The 19,856-nt window shown below is 44.7% G+C and overlaps 1 protein-coding gene across 1 annotated transcript in view; it reads right to left on the bottom strand.

Moving 5' to 3' along the window:
- Positions 1-19,856, bottom strand: part of BMPR1A (bone morphogenetic protein receptor type 1A) — a 203,232-nt gene that overhangs the window by 126,030 nt on the left and 57,346 nt on the right. The window contains exon 2 of the mRNA XM_030570181.1: positions 2,730-2,848. The gene's annotated coding sequence lies outside the window, so the exon portion shown is untranslated. The remainder of the gene's footprint in view (positions 1-2,729; positions 2,849-19,856) is intronic.

Below are 19,856 nucleotides of genomic sequence, written 5' to 3'. Positions count from 1 at the left end.
TATCTGGAGATGCCTTGCACCCAGATCCCCTGCCTCTAGACTCCCACTCCTTCACCTCCACTGAGCTCCCTGCACTCAAACCCTCACCCTGATGCACAACCCTCTGCATCACCCTGAGTCCCCACATCCAGACCCCCAACTAGCTGCACCAGATCCCCACCCCACCAAGCCCCACTACCCCAGCACCTAGACACCCCTCCCAAGACTCCCACACCAGACCCCTCTGCTCAGCCCTAACCAACTTCACTTGGAAACCCCTGCAGAGTCCCATTGCCTCTGCATCTGGACACTGCCCCCTTACGAGCCTCTATGCATGCAGATCCTTCCACATATAGACCCCCCTAGGCACACAGATTGTCCCACACAGGATCACCACACACCTGGATCCTTCCCCACACTGAGCCCTTCACACTTGGATCCTGCCTAGATGAGCCTGCCTGCCCACACCTGGTGCACCTGGTACAGAGGGGCAGGGCAGGCCCAGGCCTTGTGGAGTGTCAGAGTCAGGCGCAGCCTCAGCACTGCGTCTGTGTCCCGGGGATGGAGGATGGGGAGGCTGAAGGGTGATCTCTCACCTTCGTACAGCCAGTGGCTTTTGCTCCTGACTGCCATGCTGGAGCCTCTGCATTTATTTACTGATAAATAAAACGATGAATTTTGCAAAAATTTTAAAATACTGTGCACAGAATTTTAAATTTATTGGCGCAGAAATTTAAATTTTTTTGGCACAGAATGCCCTCAGGAGTATCCCTTTGAGGGAAGTGAAGAAGTCTGATGTCACAAATCTCCGAAGGGAGTCCTGATCATTGTTGTTCCTGTTGGGATGGGAAAGGAGAAAGTGCTAAGGTGCCATGACAGCACCTTCTAGAAGTTATGCCTCAGCTCCTGCCAACACTGTCTTAGTAAGCAACAGTGAAGCTACTAAAAACCAATAGAAGCATGAAGTAGGGTCAATACTTTTTTTTTTTTTTTTTTTAAAGGCTTCAGGATAGAGTCCTGAAACATGCCAGAGTGTTAGGCTATTTTCTCCTGATCTATTGCTCAAAATCAAAAAAAGGGAGAAATCACTTAAAATGATACTTTCAAAGAAGAATTGTATTAGATTCCCATTCTTGGCTATATTTCTAAGTTATATAAAAGAATTGAATTATTTGCGGTCTCCGCTTGCTAGCCAAAGACTTTATCTCAAAGATTTTTGTCCATGAAGCAGTGGTAAATTCCCCATTCTGAGCCTCATTGTCAGGCATCAATAGAGCCACCAGAGGAGCAGCTGCCAGCGTTATAAAATGCCCCCATAAAGGCAGCATAAGTTGTCTCAGTGAGAAAAACTAAGGGGCAGGAAATACAAAATATAGAACTATGCTTTTCATATGTATTTCTTCTTACCTCAGCTCTGTAACATGGACAAATTTATCCTTTCAACAAAAGAAACTACTTATGTCAGCTTTTTAAAAAAAGAAAAATTAGGGCAGGGACAAACAAAATATCATTTGTTTATATTATCAATAGTGGTAAACATGAGCAAGAACATTTTGCACCAAGACTAATAAACTTTCATAATTACAATGGTTTATAATGTAGTGACTACGGTATATATGGATCTATCACAGCCATTCGGTTTTTAGGTGATAATTTCAGATGAAGTTCCATGAAAATAAATACAAATAATGTTCTAATTAATTTTATTCATTCAGAAAGAAGGTCTACTCAACACTGTGATCAGTTCAATGAAAACATCTACTCAATGTCCAGCTGTGATAAAAAAATAAACAGAAAGTTAAACTGTATTAAGAAAGAAACTTAAAATGTTACAATGCCACTAAATAAATTCTTAGTCCTCCCTTACTTTGAATCAAAAGCGGGTCACCAATGGTCATGCCATCTCACAAATTACATAACAGAAACAGAAAAATGGCTATACAGAGCAACAGAAACGACTACAGGCTTGTAAAGAGTTCCATACAGTGAGAAAATAAGAAAATTAGGACTAGGTAGTTTATTGAGGAGATGCATACGAGGTGAAAGGATAGAGGTATGTAAAGTAATAGAACAGAGGAGGTCATCTGGCTACTTCCGCTTAACCCCTCAACATACAATTTAAAAAACCCAATGAAATTAAAAAGCAGCATATCTAAAACTGAGTAAAGGAAAAAAAACTATTTACAGCACGCATAATTAACCTGTGGAACTCAATGGCCAAAAACTTGGTAGGATTAAAAAAAAATTAGACGTGGCTAGTAAGAATAACTACAGTAACACCAGCTAGGAGAAACATTTATAAATCTTATAAATTTTCATGCAAATCAATTATTACATCAGGGTATAGGAAGAAACTTGCCCCACAGACATTATAGTGTTATAGATCCTACAGTGTTATAGATGCTGTGGACCTTCTACTGAGGCATCTGGTACTGATCACCATCAGAGATATCACACCAGACTAGATGGACTTTTAGTCTGATGTGATAATGCAATTTTTGTTTTCCAAGGAAGGAAAACTGTGTAAGTGGGTTAATATTTTTTAATTTGGTTAATTTTTCAGAGTTGGAACAGAGGCACAGAAGGAAAGTGAATATAGTACTCCATATCCAATATTACATTTAATGGGGAATATGGTTTGTCTGAAAATGTTTATATTCCTTAAAATAAATAAATAAATAAGGTTTAACAATGCACTTTTTACTCTTGTACCTGTTAGGTGGGTTAGGGATTTTTTGGCTTCATCTTACCTCAGTTGGGAGTTGGATGAAACTATATTTTATGTAAAATCTTCTTCAGACTGTCTTCATCTGTATTTCCACTTCATCAATTCCAATATGATATTATAGCAATGCATATTTCCGTTAATCTGTAAGACAGGAAGAGGATTTGCCTTTGAGTCTGGAGCAATACTTTGTCAGTAACAGAGAAATTACTGCAATGGTTTACAATACATAACATGAACTGATTATTGCAGATATATCTACAATTATGGAGCTTAACTGCAGTCTACTACTTGTTGCTGTCTATTGCTTTCCAGAGAAAACCTCTAGAGCTGCCATATTTCTAATAGATTCTTTTAAAGCCTTAACATACTAGTAAAATAACACATTAAGGATACCTTAAAAGCATTAGGAATTTATTTGTATTCTATTCAAATTACAGACTTACAGAGAAAAATATTAACGACTTAACTGATCCATAATCATTTTTTCCTCCACTTTAAGGAATCAGACTGTCTTAAGGCTATATATATATATATATATATATAAAAATATAAAGTCTCTCTTTTTATATATATAAGAGAGAGAGAGAGAGACACTTTTTTTTTTTTTTAACTTGGGGGCAATTATTCTTTCTCTGAGCTTTCAATGTGATTACACACTAATTTTAAGGTGTTTTCCTTCAGAAAACCAGACTCTGAGAAACAACTAACAGGTTTATTGGAAATAAGCACTGACATGACTGCTTCCAAGATGGAAAAGAAAGCAGCAGAGCTGACAGAGTACATATGTAAAGCCCTGTGCAGATACAAAATGTGTATCTCCATCCAATCCATGAACCATAAACATGGTCTGTGGCAATTCAGACCATGATGGTATGATGCAGCTATGCGCAGATTTGCAGGGCTCTATGTGCAAGAGCTGGAAGAAGTTTACTGGCACCTGTCTGGGGGCTTGTCTACATAGCAAGTTACCATGCTGCAAGCCAGGATGTGAATCTACAGCACCAGCTTCCTGAGCAGCAATCTTGCATGGATGCTACTATAGCGCAGAGATGGCCCCAGAGTGTGGCTTAGTGTACTGCTATGTAGCATGCTGAGCTGCGCTCCAGAACTCTCACTGTACTGTAGCAGTGTCCATATGAGACATTACTCCATAGCAAGCTGATTCACTGCAGATTAACACAATAGGTTGCAGAGCAGTAATTTTCTGTGTAAACAAGCTCCACCAGTTAGAGGAGACCAAGGGAACCAAAAGCAGGCTCAAACCCATCATCTTAGCTAGATAAATGTATCAAGAGGGTTCACTCACAAAAATATATTGGATTCAAATAAGTAAATATTCAGTTTCATCAACTGGGCAGGGATTCAGGAAATAATCCTTATTCAAGAAGCATTCAAGCACATGCCAACTTTAACCATGTGCTCAAATGCTGTCCTCAGTAGTAGTGTCGCCAACTCTACAAGTCTTGACCCTATTTCTGGAAACATGAGAATCTCGGCTTTCATTTAAAATGTCTAGCCCTCATGGTTACGAAGAAAGGTTTGAAAACATGACACGAGTGTCTTCTAAAGGATCAAATAACAGAAGGTAAATAAAAAGATCCTCATATTTATCATTTTTAAAGAGAAGATACTTAAGCCAATCTCATGATTTTTTGAAGCCTGATTCATTTTTGAATTGTTGAGCTCTGCGATACCGGAATAGGGATGAATCAAAGCACATGGCTTCGTCATAAATGCAAAGCTTCTTTTGTCTGGTTTTCTTCCCTCGTTCTTCCCCAACACCACAATGACCTCTCACATTACAAGAAGGTCAAAAAACTCCGTCCCCACATCCATTTAAAAGCATTGTTTTTATCAGGGTGATGTTTACTAGTCTTGGCAATAAACAATAAATTTGTGTATAATGGGCAACCTGAAACTGTCTTGAATATCAGATAGCATGAGTTCATAAAAACAACCGTCTCTGTTGAGCAGACGGGCAGACACTGGACTCTGTTAAATCTTCCATGGTTGAAGGGAAGAAAAACTGACCCTTGCTCTGCATTTAGCAAACCTTGGTTTTCTTCACAAATTTATAAAACCTACAAAGTGAACTCAAGTCTCCTTTCCCTATTTCTGAAACATTTTCAATAGCTATTGTCATAAACAGTTAAGAAAAGTTAATAGCACAGAAGTACTTTATCTCTCTTTGACTGTAAAGGGTTAACAAGTTCAGTAAGCCTGGCTGTCACCTGACCAGAGGACCAGTCAGAGGACAGGATACTTTCAAATCTTGAGGGAGGGAAGTTTTTGTGCTGTGCTGTTAGCTTTGGTTGTTGTTCACTCTGGGGGCTCAGAGGGACCAGATGTGCAACCAGGTTTCTCTCCAATCTCTCCGATACAGGTTCTTATAGATTCAGAATAGTGAGTACTAGATAGATAAAGCGAGTTAGGCTTATGTTTCTTTTCTTTAGTTGCAAATGTGTATTTGGTTGGAAGAAGTTCAAATGTGTATTTGGCTGAAAAGAGTTCAAATTGGTATTTTGCTGAAAAGATTTTAATTTGTACTTGCATACTTAGGCTAGGAAGGTGTTCCCAGTGTCTATAGTTGAAAGACCCTGTACCTATTCCATTTTTTTTAAATTTACAAAGATAATTTTTACTGTTTTTTCTTTCTTTAATTAAAAGCTTTTCTTGTTTAAGAACCTAATTTTTTTTTTATTCTGGTGAGACCCCAGGGGACTGGGTCTGGATTCACCAGGGAGAAAGGAGGGAAGAGGGAGAGAGAGGCTGATTTCTCTCTGTGCCATGATTACTTTCTCTCAGGAAGAGTCTGGGAGGGGGAAAGAGAAGGAGGGAGGAAGGTGAATTGTCCTCTCTGTTTTGTGATTCAAGGAGTTTGAATCACACAGTGATCTTCCAGGGTAACCCAGGGAGGGGAAGCCTGGGAGAGGCAACGGTGAGGGAAAGGGTTTACTTTCCTTGTATTAAGATCCAGAGGGTCTGGGTCTTGGGGGTCCCCGGGCAAGGTTTTGTGGGGACCAGAGTGTACCAGGCACTGGAATTCCTAGTTGGTGGCAGCACTACAGGTTCTAAGCTGGTAACTGAGCTTAGAGGAATTCATGCTGGTACCCTATCTTTTGGACGCTAAGGTTCAGAGTGGGGAATTGTACCATGACAGCTATACTGCTGGAGTACTCCACAGCATACTACTATAAAAAGAAAGGAGATGCTGTGATTTCCTTGCTGTTCTACTGCAACAGCCATATATCTTAGATATCATTTATCCAATACTCTAGTTCACGCCATAGCTTTAAAAAAAAGATCACTGTTAAAGGGGAAAAAATAACAGTGATTTTGAACAAAGTTAGTGCTATATCTGAGTACTCTTGGTAATATTCCCAGCCTCTTTAAGCAGCTATCATCATTAATTCTTGTAAAATTCTTTACTCACATTTCCTGGATCATATGCCCAACAATCCCCTAACAACCATATAGTAACCTTGCAGTTCACCCAAATGAATCTTCAACTCAATTAAAACCAAATTTTTCTTCTGCCTTAGACAACTCTCCCTCTTCCCATTACTGACCAAACTACAAGGCCCGTTCCAAAATCCCACTTTTTAGACAACCTTCTGCAAAACCTCTTAGCTCACTGGAGAACGACCCAGCACTTAAGTGTAATTGTTTATTACTGTGAGTATGCTGCCTGTATTACACACCAGCTTTTATTTCCTTCCTTCCCCAATCAGCTTCAAAGAAATGCCACTGAGTGACTTATATTTAACTTCAGTTACAAAAATAATTTGAATTGATATGAATATGAGTTGATTTCCATTTTAAGTATGAATACTAAAATTCTAATAATTAATAATGGATTTGTTTTTTTCCTGAGGTGCTGTAAGACTACCAATAGTGTGCTCAGATAACACAAATAGAGCATGGATAGCATGAATTTTATGTGGGTAATCATTTGCAGGCAAGACAAAGCTTCTCTGTTTATTGTCAATTTTGTGTTTTAACTGCTGTTTTATGTTGCCTCTACATTTGCCTGGAGATTGTGGTAAACTGGGGGGAAAGAAAACCCCAGAAACTAAAGACCTCATTGGTGCTGCAACACAAAAGGGACTGAACTTAAAAGTCACATATCAAATTGATAAAGGTAGGGAAATTTGGGTGAAATTTTGGACATATCAAGAATTTGGCATCTTCATTTTAAATGCAAAACAATAACTATTAAAATAAAGTTATTTTCATACTTCCATTCTCCTCCACTTCGTAAAAGACGGTTACTCACCTTTGTAACTGTTGTTCTTCGAGATGTGTTGCTCATATCCATTCCAGTAGGTGTGCGCGCGCTGCGTGCACGTTCGTTGGAGACTTTTACCCTAGCAACACTCGGTGGACCGGCAATGCGCCCCCTGGAGTGGTGTTGCCACGGCGACGGTTATATTCCCTGCCGGCCTGCCGCTCCTCAGTTCCTTCTTGCCGGCTACTCCGACAGTGGGGAAGGAGGGCGGGTGTGGAATGGATATGAGCAACACATCTCGAAGAACAGTTACAAAAGTGAGTAACCGTCTTTTCTTCTTCGAGTGCTTGCTCATATCCATTCCAGTAGGTGATTCCCAAGCCTTACCTAGGCGGTGGGGTCGGAGTGAGACGTTGCGAAATGTAAGATCGCTGAGCCAAAGGCGGTATCGTCTCTCGATTGCGCAATGAGCGCATAGTGAGATGTGAACCTATGCACTGACGACCAGGTAGCTGCGCGGCATATCTCCTGGATGGGAATGTGCGCCAGGAAGGCGGTCGACGAGGCTTAAGCCTGAGTAGAGTGGGCAGTGAGACGGCCAACCGGGACGTGGGCCAAGTCATAGCATGTCCGGATACAGGACGTTACCCATGATGAGAGCCTCTGAGAAGATATAGGCATACCTTTCATACGCTCCGCCACTGCTATAAATAACTGGGGCGAGCGTCTGAAGGGTTTTGTCCTCTGGATGTAAAAGGCAAGGGCTCGGTGGACATCCAGGGTGTGAAGCTGTTGGTCCCTGCGTGATGCGTGCGGCTTCGGGAAGAAGCCCGGTAGAAAAATATCTTGATTAATATGGAAGCCAGAGACCACCTTGGGAAGAAAAGCCGGGTGCGGGCGTAGCTGTACCTTATCTTTGTGGAAGATTGTATATGGAGGGTCTGCCATTAAAGCACGGAGCTCCGAAACCCGTCTGGCCGATGTGATAGCTACCAGGAAGGCCGTCTTCCAAGACAGGTACAGCAGCGAGCAAGTGGCTAAGGGCTCAAAGGGTGGGGCCGTGAGCCGAGTCAGGACAAGGTTGAGATCCCAGGTAGGGGAAGGAGGCTTAACTGGCGGGTAGAGGCGCTCCAAGCCCTTAAGGAACCTCAAAACTATCGGGTGAGAAAAGGTGGAACTGTTCGACTCCCCCGGATGGAAGGTGGAGATTGCGGCTAAATGCACCCTTATTGAAGAGAGTGCCAAGCCTTGTTCCTTGAGGTACCACAAGTAGTCCAGGACAATAGGGACCGAAACGGCCTCAGGGACTAGGGAACGCTGTGTACACCAAAGAGAAAACCGCTTCCACTTGGCGAGGTATGTCGTCCTCGTGGAGGGTTTTCTGCTTCCCAAAAGGACCTGTTGAACCTGGGCAGAGCAGGGGAGTTCGGATTGGTTCAACCAGACAGCAGCCACGCTGTTACGTGCAGGGACTGCAGGTCCGGGTGGTGAAGCCTGCCGAAGTCCTGCGTTATAAGATCCGGGCAGAGTGGCAGTGATATCGGAGTCGTTAGGGATAGGTCGAGCAGCATGGAATACCAGTGCTGCCTCGGCCATGCCGGGGCGATTAGGATCAGTCTGGCCCTGTCCCTGCGGAGCTTGAGCAGGACTCTGTGGACTAGGGGAAAGGGTGGAAAGGCATTGAGAAGACGTCCTTTCCAGGGGATCAGGAACGCGTCTGACAGAGAGCCTGGGGAGCGGCCCTGAAGGGAGCAGAACACCTGGCATTTCCTGTTCTCCCTGGAGGCAAATAGGTCTATCTGGGGAAAGCCCAACTTCCGGAATACAGAAAGAAGGATGTCCGGACGGATGGATCATTCATGGGCCAGGAAGGACCTGCTCAGGTGATCCGCGAGAGAGTTCTGGACTCCCGGAAGGAAAGAGGCTACGAGGTCTATCGAGTGGGCTATACAGAAGTCCCACAGTCGCATCGCCTCTTGGCAAAGGGAGGAAGACCGTGTGCCTCCTTGTTTGTTTATGTAATACATGGCCGTTGTGTTGTCCGTGAAAATCGCAACACAACGGCCCTGTAGATGGTGTTGGAAGGTCTGGCACGCCAATCGGACCACTCTCAGTTCACGGACATTGATATGCAGACTCAGTTCTTGCAAGGACCAAAGGCCCTGGGTGTGAAGGGGCCCTAGGTGTGCACCCCAGCCCAGGGATGAAGCGTCCGTCGTTAGAGACACTGAAGGCTGTGATGGATGGGACGGGCGACCGGCTCACACCAGGGAGTGTGTCAGCCACCAGCTGAGGGAGTCCAGCACTTTTAGTGGGATTGCGACTATCATGTCCAGGGCATCCCTGCGCGGACGATAAACTGAGGCAAGCCAAGTCTGGAGAGGGCGCATGCGGAGTCTTGCATGCTTCGTCACGAAAGTGCACGCAGCCATGTGGCCGAGTAGAGCGAGGGTGGTACGGACAGAGGTTGTTGGGAAGGCTTGTAGCCCCTGGATGAGGGAGACTATAGCCTGGAACCTCTGTGGAGGTAGACTGGCCGTTGAAAGATTCGAGTCCAGCATGGCCCCTATGAATTCTATTCTCTGCGTAGGAAGCAGAATGGATTTGTCTAGGTTGAGGATCAGACCTAGATGGGAGAATAGGTCCTTGATGACGTTTACGTGTGCGGTAACCTGAGCCTCGGAGGTCCCTCGAATAAGCCAGTCGTTGAGATATGGGAAAACATGGATTCGACGGCGACAGAGGTAGGCGGCGACTACTGCCATACACTTTGTGAACACTCGAGGGGCCGAGGAGAGGCCGAAGGGAAGGACTGCAAATTGGTAGTGTTGACGATTTATCATGAAGCGAAGGAACCTTCTGTGGGGGAGGGTAAATCGCGATATGAAAATATGCGTCCTTCATGTCGAGAGCAGCGTACCAATCTCCGGGATCCAGGGAGGGTATAATGTTTCCCAGGGATACCATGCGGAACTTGCACTTCGTGATTAACTTGTTCAGAGCTCGCAGGTCCAGGATGGGCCGCAGGCCCCCTTTCGCCTTGAGAATTAGGAAGTATCTGGAATAGAACCCTCTTCCCCTTAGGTCCTCTGGAATCTCCTCTATAGCTCCCAATGCAAGGAGCCTCGAAACTTCCTGCAGAAGCAGTTGCTCGTGAGAGGGGTCCCTGAAGAGGTATGGGGAGGGAGGGTGGGAAGGAGGAGACGAAATAAACTGAAGACGGTAGCCACACTCCACCGTGCTGAGAACCCAGCGGTCTGATGTTAGCTGGGACCATGCAGGGAAGAATGTGGCAAGGCGGTTGGCGAACTGAAAAGGATCTTGGGAGGTAATTGGTACAGTGCTCTCGGGCGCACCCTCAAAAGTTTGGCTTTGGTCCCGCCGGTGGTTTGGTGGGGCCAGAGTTATTACCCCCTTGTGGGCCAGACTGGCGTCTCCGGGAAGTACGGCCTCTCCTTCTGGAGAAGTCCTGTCTTGGCCGAGGTGGGGGATAGGGGCGCTGGGGTTGTGGGCGGAAAGATCGCCTCTGAGTCTGTGGCGTATGCATTCCCAGCGAACGCATGATCACCCGGTTGTCCTTCAAACTCTGGAGATGAGGATCCGTCTTTTGGGGAAAAAAGTCCCTGACCGTCAAATGGTAGGTCCTGTATGGTATACTGCAGCTCGGGTGGCAGACCCGATGCTGGCAACCACGATATGCGCCGCATAGCAATCCCGGAGGCGACAGTTCGAGCTGCCAAATCAGCGGCATCTAACGAGGCCTGGAGGGAGGTCTTTGCAACTTTTTTCCCTTCCTCCAGGAGAGCTGAGAACTCCTGGCGGGAATCCTGCGGGACTAGCTCTACAAATTTCCCTATTGCCTCCCAGGTGTTATAATTGTATCTACTCAAGAGGGCTTGCTGATTCGCCACCCTGAACCGGAGGCCTCCCGCAGAGTAGATCTTCCTTCCCAACAAGTCCATGCGTCTGGCCTCCTTTGATTTAGGCGCAGGGGCTTGTTGGCCGTGGCGCTCTCGTTCGTTGACGGATTGGACTACTAACGAACAAGGAGGAGGGTGTACGTATAGGTATTCGTACCACTTGGATGGAACCATACATTTGCGTTCGACCCCCTTGCCTGTAGGTGGAACGGATGCCGGGGTTTGCCAGATTGTATCTGCCCAAGCCTGTATGGTGCGAATAAAGGGGAGGGCCACCCTTGTCGGAGCCTCTGCCGATAGTATGGTGACCACTGGGTCTTCCACTTCAGGAACTTCCTCCACGGGTAGGTTTATGTTAAGAGTGACACAGCGGAGGAGGTCCTGGTGCGACCGAAGGTCGATTGGGGGCGGTCCAGATGTGGCAGTCCCCACTACTGCCTCATCTGGTGAAGCAGAGGAAGAGACCCCGGGGACCAATGGATCTTGAAGTGACTCCTGGTCCTGTGGAACGTCCTGGGGTGGTTCTTGCAAGTCCGAGACCTGCGCTGGGAGATGTTCTGTACCTGCTGGAGGAGGTCTGCTCACCGTGGCCTCTGGTGCCCTATGTTCGGAAGGGCCAGAGTGCGGCGGCAGATGTGGGGCACCTTGGCTCTGATGGTAGACCCAAGGTGTCCAAAAGGACCACTGATGAGGGTCCTGCTGATTGTCCGATTCCCCATAGGATGCCGACCCGGCATGGGAGGAGATTGATGGCTGACGAGATGACCATGGCGGGGCGGAGACAGTGAAGCGATGGTCCTTGCGTCCACTGGAACCGTCCCTACGCGGTGTCGGGGAGTGGTGCCGAGAGCCTCGATGGTGCCGAGATTGCGACCGGGACCTGCGACCAGTGCGGTGCCGGGAGGTCGACCGGTGCCGGGAACCGTTGTGCCGAGATCGGCTGCGGGAAGCCCGGTGCCGGGAGTGATGATGAGATCTGGAACGGTGCCGGTAGTACCTGGACGGCGACCGGGACCTCGGGCGTTACCGTGCGTACGACTGGTATCGCGACGGGGAACGGTACCAGGACTGCGAGCGGCCGCGGGACCGAGATCGATGGTGGGACCTGGACTGGGACCGAGAGCGATGAAGTTCCATGATACTGGGCGAAGAAGGTCTTACAAGTGCCGGCTTGCCTGTGAATTGAGGGACCCGCACTGGCAGTGCCGGGGGTCGAGGCAGCTCAGGCTCCGTTAAGGCGATCAGGTCCCGTGCCGCGGAGAACGTCTCCGGAGTGGAGGGCACGACAAGCTCAACCATGGCCCGCGCCGGGAAGCTGGTAGGCACCGGACTCGACGGCTCTTCCAAGGCCAGAATCAACGGTGCCGCGGCAGACAGCAGTGCCAGGCGGTCCGGCCTGGCTAAGCACTCTGACTGCGGTGCGGATATAGCAGCTGCAGGAGCCTTGCGCTTCTTGCTCAAAGGTGAGAGTGAGCGATGCTGGGCAGAAGCTGGTGCCGGAGAAGGTCGGTGACTCAGAGTCTTCGCTGAAGGGGTATGCTCCGGTGCCGACGAAGCAGTTGTTCTTGGTGCCGGTGTCGAGGAGTGGGGAGTCAGCGCTGCCTCCATCAGTAACTGCTTGAAGCGAAAGTCCCGCTCTTTTTTAGTTTGGGGCTTAAAAGCCTTACAGATCCAGCACTTATCTGTCAAATGAGCCTCGCCCAAGCACTTAAGGCAGGCGTCGTGCAGGTCACCAGTGGGCATCGGCGTACGACAGACCGTGCACGGTTTGAAGCCCGGTGAGCCGGGCCTGAGCCCGGTGTCGGGGAAGGGGCTAACCCCCAATCCCGTTAAACTATCTACAGTACAATAAACAAAACTACTAAATAACAATAACTAACTACAGTTGATCGAACTATATACAATATAAGAGAAGAGGAGTGAATCGCTAGGGAGGTGGAGAACAGCAAGCTGCGCTCCACAGTTCCAATGACCGACACGGGCGGTAAGAAGGAATTGAGGAGCGGTGGGCCGGCAGGGGTATAAAACCGGCGCCATGGCAGCACCACTCCAGGGGGCGCCCTGCCGGCCCACCGAGTGTCGCTAGGGTAAAAGTCTCCGACGAACGTGCACGCGGCATGCGCACACCTACTGGAATGGATATGAGCAAGCACTCAAAGAAGAACCATAAATTCATCCATCAAGGCAGTTATTCATTACAAAGTGAAGGTATAAAAAAGTCAATGTATAGAATCTGGAAAAACAACTTAAATACCAAAATAAAAGAAAGTGAGGGAGGAGGATGTGAATTAAAAACTAAATTAGTTGAAATCAAATAAAAAAGACTATAAATCAAATAAAAAAGACTATAAATCAAAAGGATTTACTAAAAGAGCTGACTTCATTCAGCAACTGGATAATTCATTGAACCTTCAACAAAATCTAATGAAATCAAAGTGCATTATTAGGCATAACAAATTAAGAACAGAATGAGGTCAAAGTTCACATTAACTGAGCAGTTACATTACAAAACACTACATGGGAAAAGCAAAAAGAATACCATAAAGCTGCTGTAAGTCAAATATCACAAAACTGGCTTTTTCCATGCAATTACCATGTGACTTTTTTGGCAAAACTATTTAAACAACCTCAAATTTCATCTAAACAAGGTTTTATTCAATGTCTGATAAGGTTGCCAGCAGCATTACAAAGTCCAAATTTACTTGTTTGCTCAGAATTGGATTCAGGACTGGGTGAAGATGGCAGACTGCACTCTGCGTCATTACTAAATGGTAAACAGCTGGAAATCAAATAATAAACCATAAGTTAACCATTGCATTGCAAAATAACTAGTCAAATTACTTCTCACAAGCTACGTAAGTAAATTCCTAGATAAAAATCTGAATTAAACTGGAGTTAAAATGGAGTATATATCAGTAATGTATGGATAAAAATTCAGTAATGTGTTAGTCATCCCAAAAACACGCATTACCAGCTAGCCAAGGAAATTCAGTTACGTTCAAAAACTTAAGATATCAAAACATTAAGGTATGGAAATGTACAGTTTTGGAACCCAACCAATTTCATGTCTGCCATGTAGTTTCCAAACAATACTGAAGACATTAGATCCCCACTCCACCACTTTAAAAAAAAGGTCATTCGTAACCAGAATTAAGGCTGAATGGCTTAGCTGAACTAGTATCTAATTGAAATCAAAGGGTTCATTTGCACAGAAGGCATATTTTTATCATGGTTGTTACTATGAGCTTATGATAAATGGTCACAAGCTAATCTGATTAGCTACTAGGATACAACAACTGATTGCATCAAGTTCAGCTGAATTGTCAGGCTCTTCCAACACTTCTCAGCTTTAATGATTTGCCTTTTATCAGATCTGGTCAGGAAGTGTCTTGTCTCAGCTTAAGATGCTTCTGGTTTCTACTTTCTTCCCAAGTAGTTACATACAGAGTCTGGATCTAGCTGGATTCACTAATTGGTGTACAAGTACTATGTCCTTTTATTCTAGAAATAAACCCTACATTTTCCCATGTAGGTATCTGTGAGCTTTGCTTAGTCTTGTTTAATTCATTGTTGAAATGAAGCTCTCTTTTCATTTGATTTTTTTATATTTCTGACTTATTTTTCATTTTTAATCTCCAAGATTTTAATGTACCGCTACTTCTGTTAATCATGTCATCTACTTAACCATTATTCCAGGGTTCAGATAAAGTAGTACCTACATTCATTAAGTTACAGTTGAATTAACGTAGAACGAAGAATATCGAAGAAAATACTTTAAACCAGAGTCAATGGTTTTGACTCACAAACAGAAATGGATGGCATGTACTTATCAACAATTCAGAGAAGCCATGCTGACACAAATGTTTTTTATTTGACTTTTCCATAGTTCGAGGAAGATAGTGTAGGAAATGCAGCAAAAATATTGAACTCTCTTTTTAAAAATTACAGTCCTTTACATGCCAACTATTACAAGATCCAAGAATACAGTCTCCTGAAAGATGGAGGATCCTTATTGACTTAATCAGACAACTGCTTAAAGCAGAACTTGTTCAGCTGTTAAGATTAACTTCTGCCTTGCTTAAATATTAAGGATAAAGTTTAACAAAGTGAAAATAACATTTAACTTTTTTGCTTATTTTTTTCCTCCTAAAATACTTATTTTCTAACACGGAAAACATACTAATTTCTACTAATAGTTTCCTTAGCTGACCTAAAATACAGAGAAATACTGCTAGTTCTACAGTGATCAAAGCATTCTAATAAAAAGCTCTTCAAACAGTGTCAGGAGACTAGTGATTCCTGAATATGTAAACTAATGTTCCATGTAGCAACCCTACAGATTTCAGATACAGTCATACTGTAGACCAGGGGTCGGCAACTTTTCAGAAGTGGTGTGCCGAGTCTTCATTCATGCACTCTAATTTAAGGTTTTGTGTGCCAGTAATACATTTTAACGTTCTTAGAAGGTTTCTTTCTATACGTCTACAATATATAACTAAATTATTGTTGTATGTAAGGTAAATAAGGTTTTTTAAATGTTTATGAAGATTCATTTAAAATTAAATAAAATTCAGAGCCCTCTGGACCAGTGGCCAGGACCAGGCAGTGTGAGTGCCACTGAAAATTAGCTCGCGTGCCGCCTTCGGCACCTGTGCCATATGTTGCCTACTCCTGCTGTAGACACAAGCTACTGAGACTGCCATGCATCTAGCTGCATGGGCACTGTGATATTCAGTCCTACAGTCAGTTCATAACGTAACTCAGGCATTTTCTTATCCATGTCCCATGTAGACAATCTTTGAGTAGAGCTGATTTGACAGTCAGATTATTTTTTGGAGACCACAAACAACATTTTTGATTTCTTAAACAGTTTAGGCCTAAGTAGTAGATATTCACTCTTCAGACATCCAAGGTGCCTAACCTCTCCTTCACAGGACAGCTATGGGGTTTAGGGAAAATCACAGGCAACGATAACTGACAGATGAAAGTCAGATACTATTTTGGTCAGGTATGCAGATTGATGCCTAAGGGTATGTCTACATCTACAATTTTGCAGCGCTGGTTGTTACAGCTGTATTAGTACAGCTGTATAGGGCCAGCGCTGCAGAGTGGCCACACTTACAGCAACCAGCGCTGCAAGTGGTGTTAGATGTGGCCACACTGCAGCGCTGTTGGGCGGCTTCAAGGGGGGTTCGGGGAACGTGAGAGCAAACCGGGGAAGGAGACCAGCTTCCCCGCGGTTTGCTCTCGCGTTCCCCGAACCCCCCTGCAAACCGCAGGGAAGGAGACCTGCTTGCTCGGGGGTTCAGGGAACGCAAGAGCAAACCGCAGGGAAGGAGACCTGCTTGCTCGGGGATTCGGGGAACGCGAGAGCAAACCGGGGAAGGAGACCAGCTTCCCCGCGGTTTGCTCTCGCGTTCCCCGAACCCCCCTGCAAACCGCAGGGAAGGAGACCTGCTTGCTCGGGGGTTCGGGGAACGCGAGAGCAAACCGCAGGGAAGGAGACCTGCTTGCTCGGGGATTCGGGGAACGCGAGAGCAAACCGGGGAAGGAGACCAGCTTCCCCGCGGTTTGCTCTCGCGTTCCCCGAACCCCCCTGCAAACCGCAGGGAAGGAGACCTGCTTGCACTGGGGTTCGGGGAACGCGAGAGCAAACCGGGGAAGGAGACCAGCTTCCTCGCAGTTTGCTCTCGCGTTCCCCGAACCCCCCTGCAAACCGCAGGGAAGGAGACCTGCTTGCTCGGGGGTTCGGGGAACGCGAGAGCAAACCGCAGGGAAGGAGACCTGCTTGCACTGGGGTTCGGGGAACGCGAGAGCAAACCGGGGAAAGAGACCTGCTTGATTACCAGAGAGGCTTCCTCAGGTATGCTGGGATACCTGCTTATTCCACGGAGGTCATGAAAAGCGCTGGTAAGTGTCTACACTTGATTACCAGCGCTGGATCACCAGCGCTGGATCCTCTACACCCGAGACAAAACGGGAGTAGGGCCAGCGCTGCAAACAGGGAGTTGCAGCGCTGGTGATACCCTGCAGATGTGTACACCTCCTAAGTTGCAGCGCTGTAATCCCCTCACCAGCGCTGCAACTTTGTGATGTAGACAAGCCCTAAGACTGACAAGGTCTGCAATTCTGAGTCCCTTTAAAAACATGGCGTGATGTAATACTGCTCATTGTAGTAGCTCTCAACAAAGTTCTCATTTTTGATGGTGGTTGCTGTGTTTAGTCTGTCTTTTGATTTTTTAACTCTACTCTCCTGGCAATGCTCTGATGGATGTGCCCTCAAAAGTATCCCTTCAAAAATGGAGAGATGGAATAGAGGGAAGGTATCCATGCTGTTGGGAAAAAAGGAGAGTACTTATGTCAAGTTCTTGTACACAGATATAAAACACTCAGCAGAAAAAAAACAAATATTTTTAATATCTTGTAGAGATTGACAGAATCCAACAACTGGTTGTAATTTTTCATCACAGGAAAAACAGAAAAGAAACAGTCTATTTCCCAGTGGAAGAGGAGGAGATTTGAGGTCATGAAATCAAAGTCTTTGGCTGGTTTGAAAAGTTTGTTCTATTTAGGTCTACTTTTAGAAACACTGTTGCCTTAGTGTATGGTTACCCTCGAAACTTCAAAGCCCTGCCGCGGGAGCGCTTTGAAGTGTGAGCATAGTCACAGCGCCAGTGCTGGGAGAGAGCTCTCCCAGGGCTGCATGTACTCCACATCCTCATGGGGTTTAGCTTGCAGCGCTGGGAGCCACGCTCCCAGCGCTGCGGCACTGTTTACACTGGCACTTTACAGCGCTGTATCTTGCAGCGCTCAGGGGTGTGTTTTTTTCACACCCCTCAGCGAGAAAGTTGCAGCGCTGTAAAGCGCCAGTGTAGCCAAGGCCTTAGACATTTTTCCATTCTTTAAAGTCCTAAACAGCACAATCAGGACAGTGCCTGAGCTTTTAGCCTGAGCGGCAATGAGGAATTTGTTAAATCCAACCGTCAATCCCACATCATAAAGGAAATCACAGAGCACACTAATCCAGTCTAGGGACTGAACCATTCAAAATCTCTCAGCCATGCAAACCCCTAAGTCTAAAAGTTATACACACAGGGATATCATGCAATATACCATGGCTGTATTGATTGTAATCCCTTTGATCATCAAACCACAATTCCTTTTAGATTCACCCTTGGTTTCCAATAACAGATCCTTGAGAGATAAACAACATCAGGAAGGTGATATCAAAAACTCACAGCATTGTCAAGGATAGAGTACCCTACAAGATATAAAACTATCTGGGCAATTTGCATAATTTATGCATGTTCACAGGTAAAGAGCATTTTGTGTCTGGTAATTTACACCTATATCTTCATGGATACGGAAACAGTTTTAGCTTATCCCTATGCATAAAGTGTCTTCCATGGATCCTTGGAAAGATCCATTGCAGAACTAAACTAATTACAGGCTAAGACTCCAAATCCTCAAGTCAAATTCCCTGGACTGAATTAGGGCATCATGGAGCGACATATGCTGCTTAACTGCTAGGTGAGATGTTTAAACGTGTGTTTACCCTAACAGTTTGACTTCATACCACATGATATATTGATTAAAAATCAGAATTATACAAAATCAATGTAATGTTTATCATAGGGATTAAAAACTGGCTGAAAGTTTTCAAAAATGTATTTATTAATAGAGAATCATTAAATGAGGGTGGGTTTTTTAGTGGGATCTTGCAATGATCTATTTTTGACTGTTATCTTTATCAATGATCAGGAAAGAGATTACAAAATCTAGGATAGTAAAATTGGCAGATGACAAACTGGTAAAGTGGTAAATGATGGGGACAGGTCACTTATATAGACTAAGCTGTATCACTCGGTAAACTGGATGCAAACATCCAAGATATGTTTTAATATGATCATACAAAAGGTCATACATCTAAGAACAACGAATGTAGACATTCTTATAGGATCAGGGACTGAATCCTGGAAAGCAGCAATTCTGAAAACATCTAACAGGTCATAGTGGATACCCACAATATTTCAATGGGAGCTTTTTTGGTTAAGAGGGATAAAACACAATTTTTGGCTGCATTAACACTGTTACCAGCATTGAATAAACCACTACTGGAATACTGTGGCCAGTTATGGTGTCCACACTGGGGGGACAGGGAAGAGAGGATGTTGAAAAATTGAAGAGAGTTCAGAAGAGAGGTACAAGAACGATTTGTTGTCTGAAAAATCGCCTTACCATGAGAGACTTAAGAAGCCCAAGCTATTTAGCCAAACAAAGAGAAAGTTAAGAGATGACTTGATTATGGTCTTTTAAGTACCTACACAGAGAGAAGATTTTACACAATTTCTTCAGTCTAGCAGACAAATGTATAATAAGATTTAATGCTGAAAGTTGAAGCTATATAAACTCAGATCAGAAATATGGTACACACTTAACAATACAGGATAATTAGTCACTGGAACAATTTACCAAGGGTTGTGGTGAACTCTCCATTGCTTCAGGTCTTCAACAGATGTCTTTCTAAAAGATATACTGTGGTTCAACCAACAGTTATGGACTGTTGTTGAAAACAGATGTTCATAGATTTTTAAGGTCAGAAGGGACCCATGTGAAAAGAAAACTAGACAAAGTAATAGGCCCCATTTTTGCCAGGTGAGCCAGAGCTAGCTGAATCCCTGGGTGTGAATGGAGCCCCTTTGATTTCAGCAGAGATCCACATGGGTGTAGAGATCCATTTTTCAAAGAGAAGTACACTGATGGAGGCCTTTTAGACTGCCAAGATTGAGTAATCATAACAAAATGTCCTTTTTTCTCCATGATGTCTTGCTGATCAATAACTAATAATGACATCAAGTTACTTAAAAAAAAAATAAAAAAAACTTATGGAAAATTTTTGAAGCATACATTTTTGAGGCATATATTTTTCTTACTGGATCACATGGTTTATATCCTCAGATAGAGTAATGAGAGGATTAAATAGTAACAAATATGTCTTAGT

This window comes from Gopherus evgoodei, chromosome 7 (genome assembly GCF_007399415.2).
Source record: "Gopherus evgoodei ecotype Sinaloan lineage chromosome 7, rGopEvg1_v1.p, whole genome shotgun sequence".
In the NCBI taxonomy this organism is placed as follows: Eukaryota; Metazoa; Chordata; order Testudines; family Testudinidae; genus Gopherus; species Gopherus evgoodei.
This window is presented reverse-complemented; position numbering and strand designations above follow the sequence as displayed.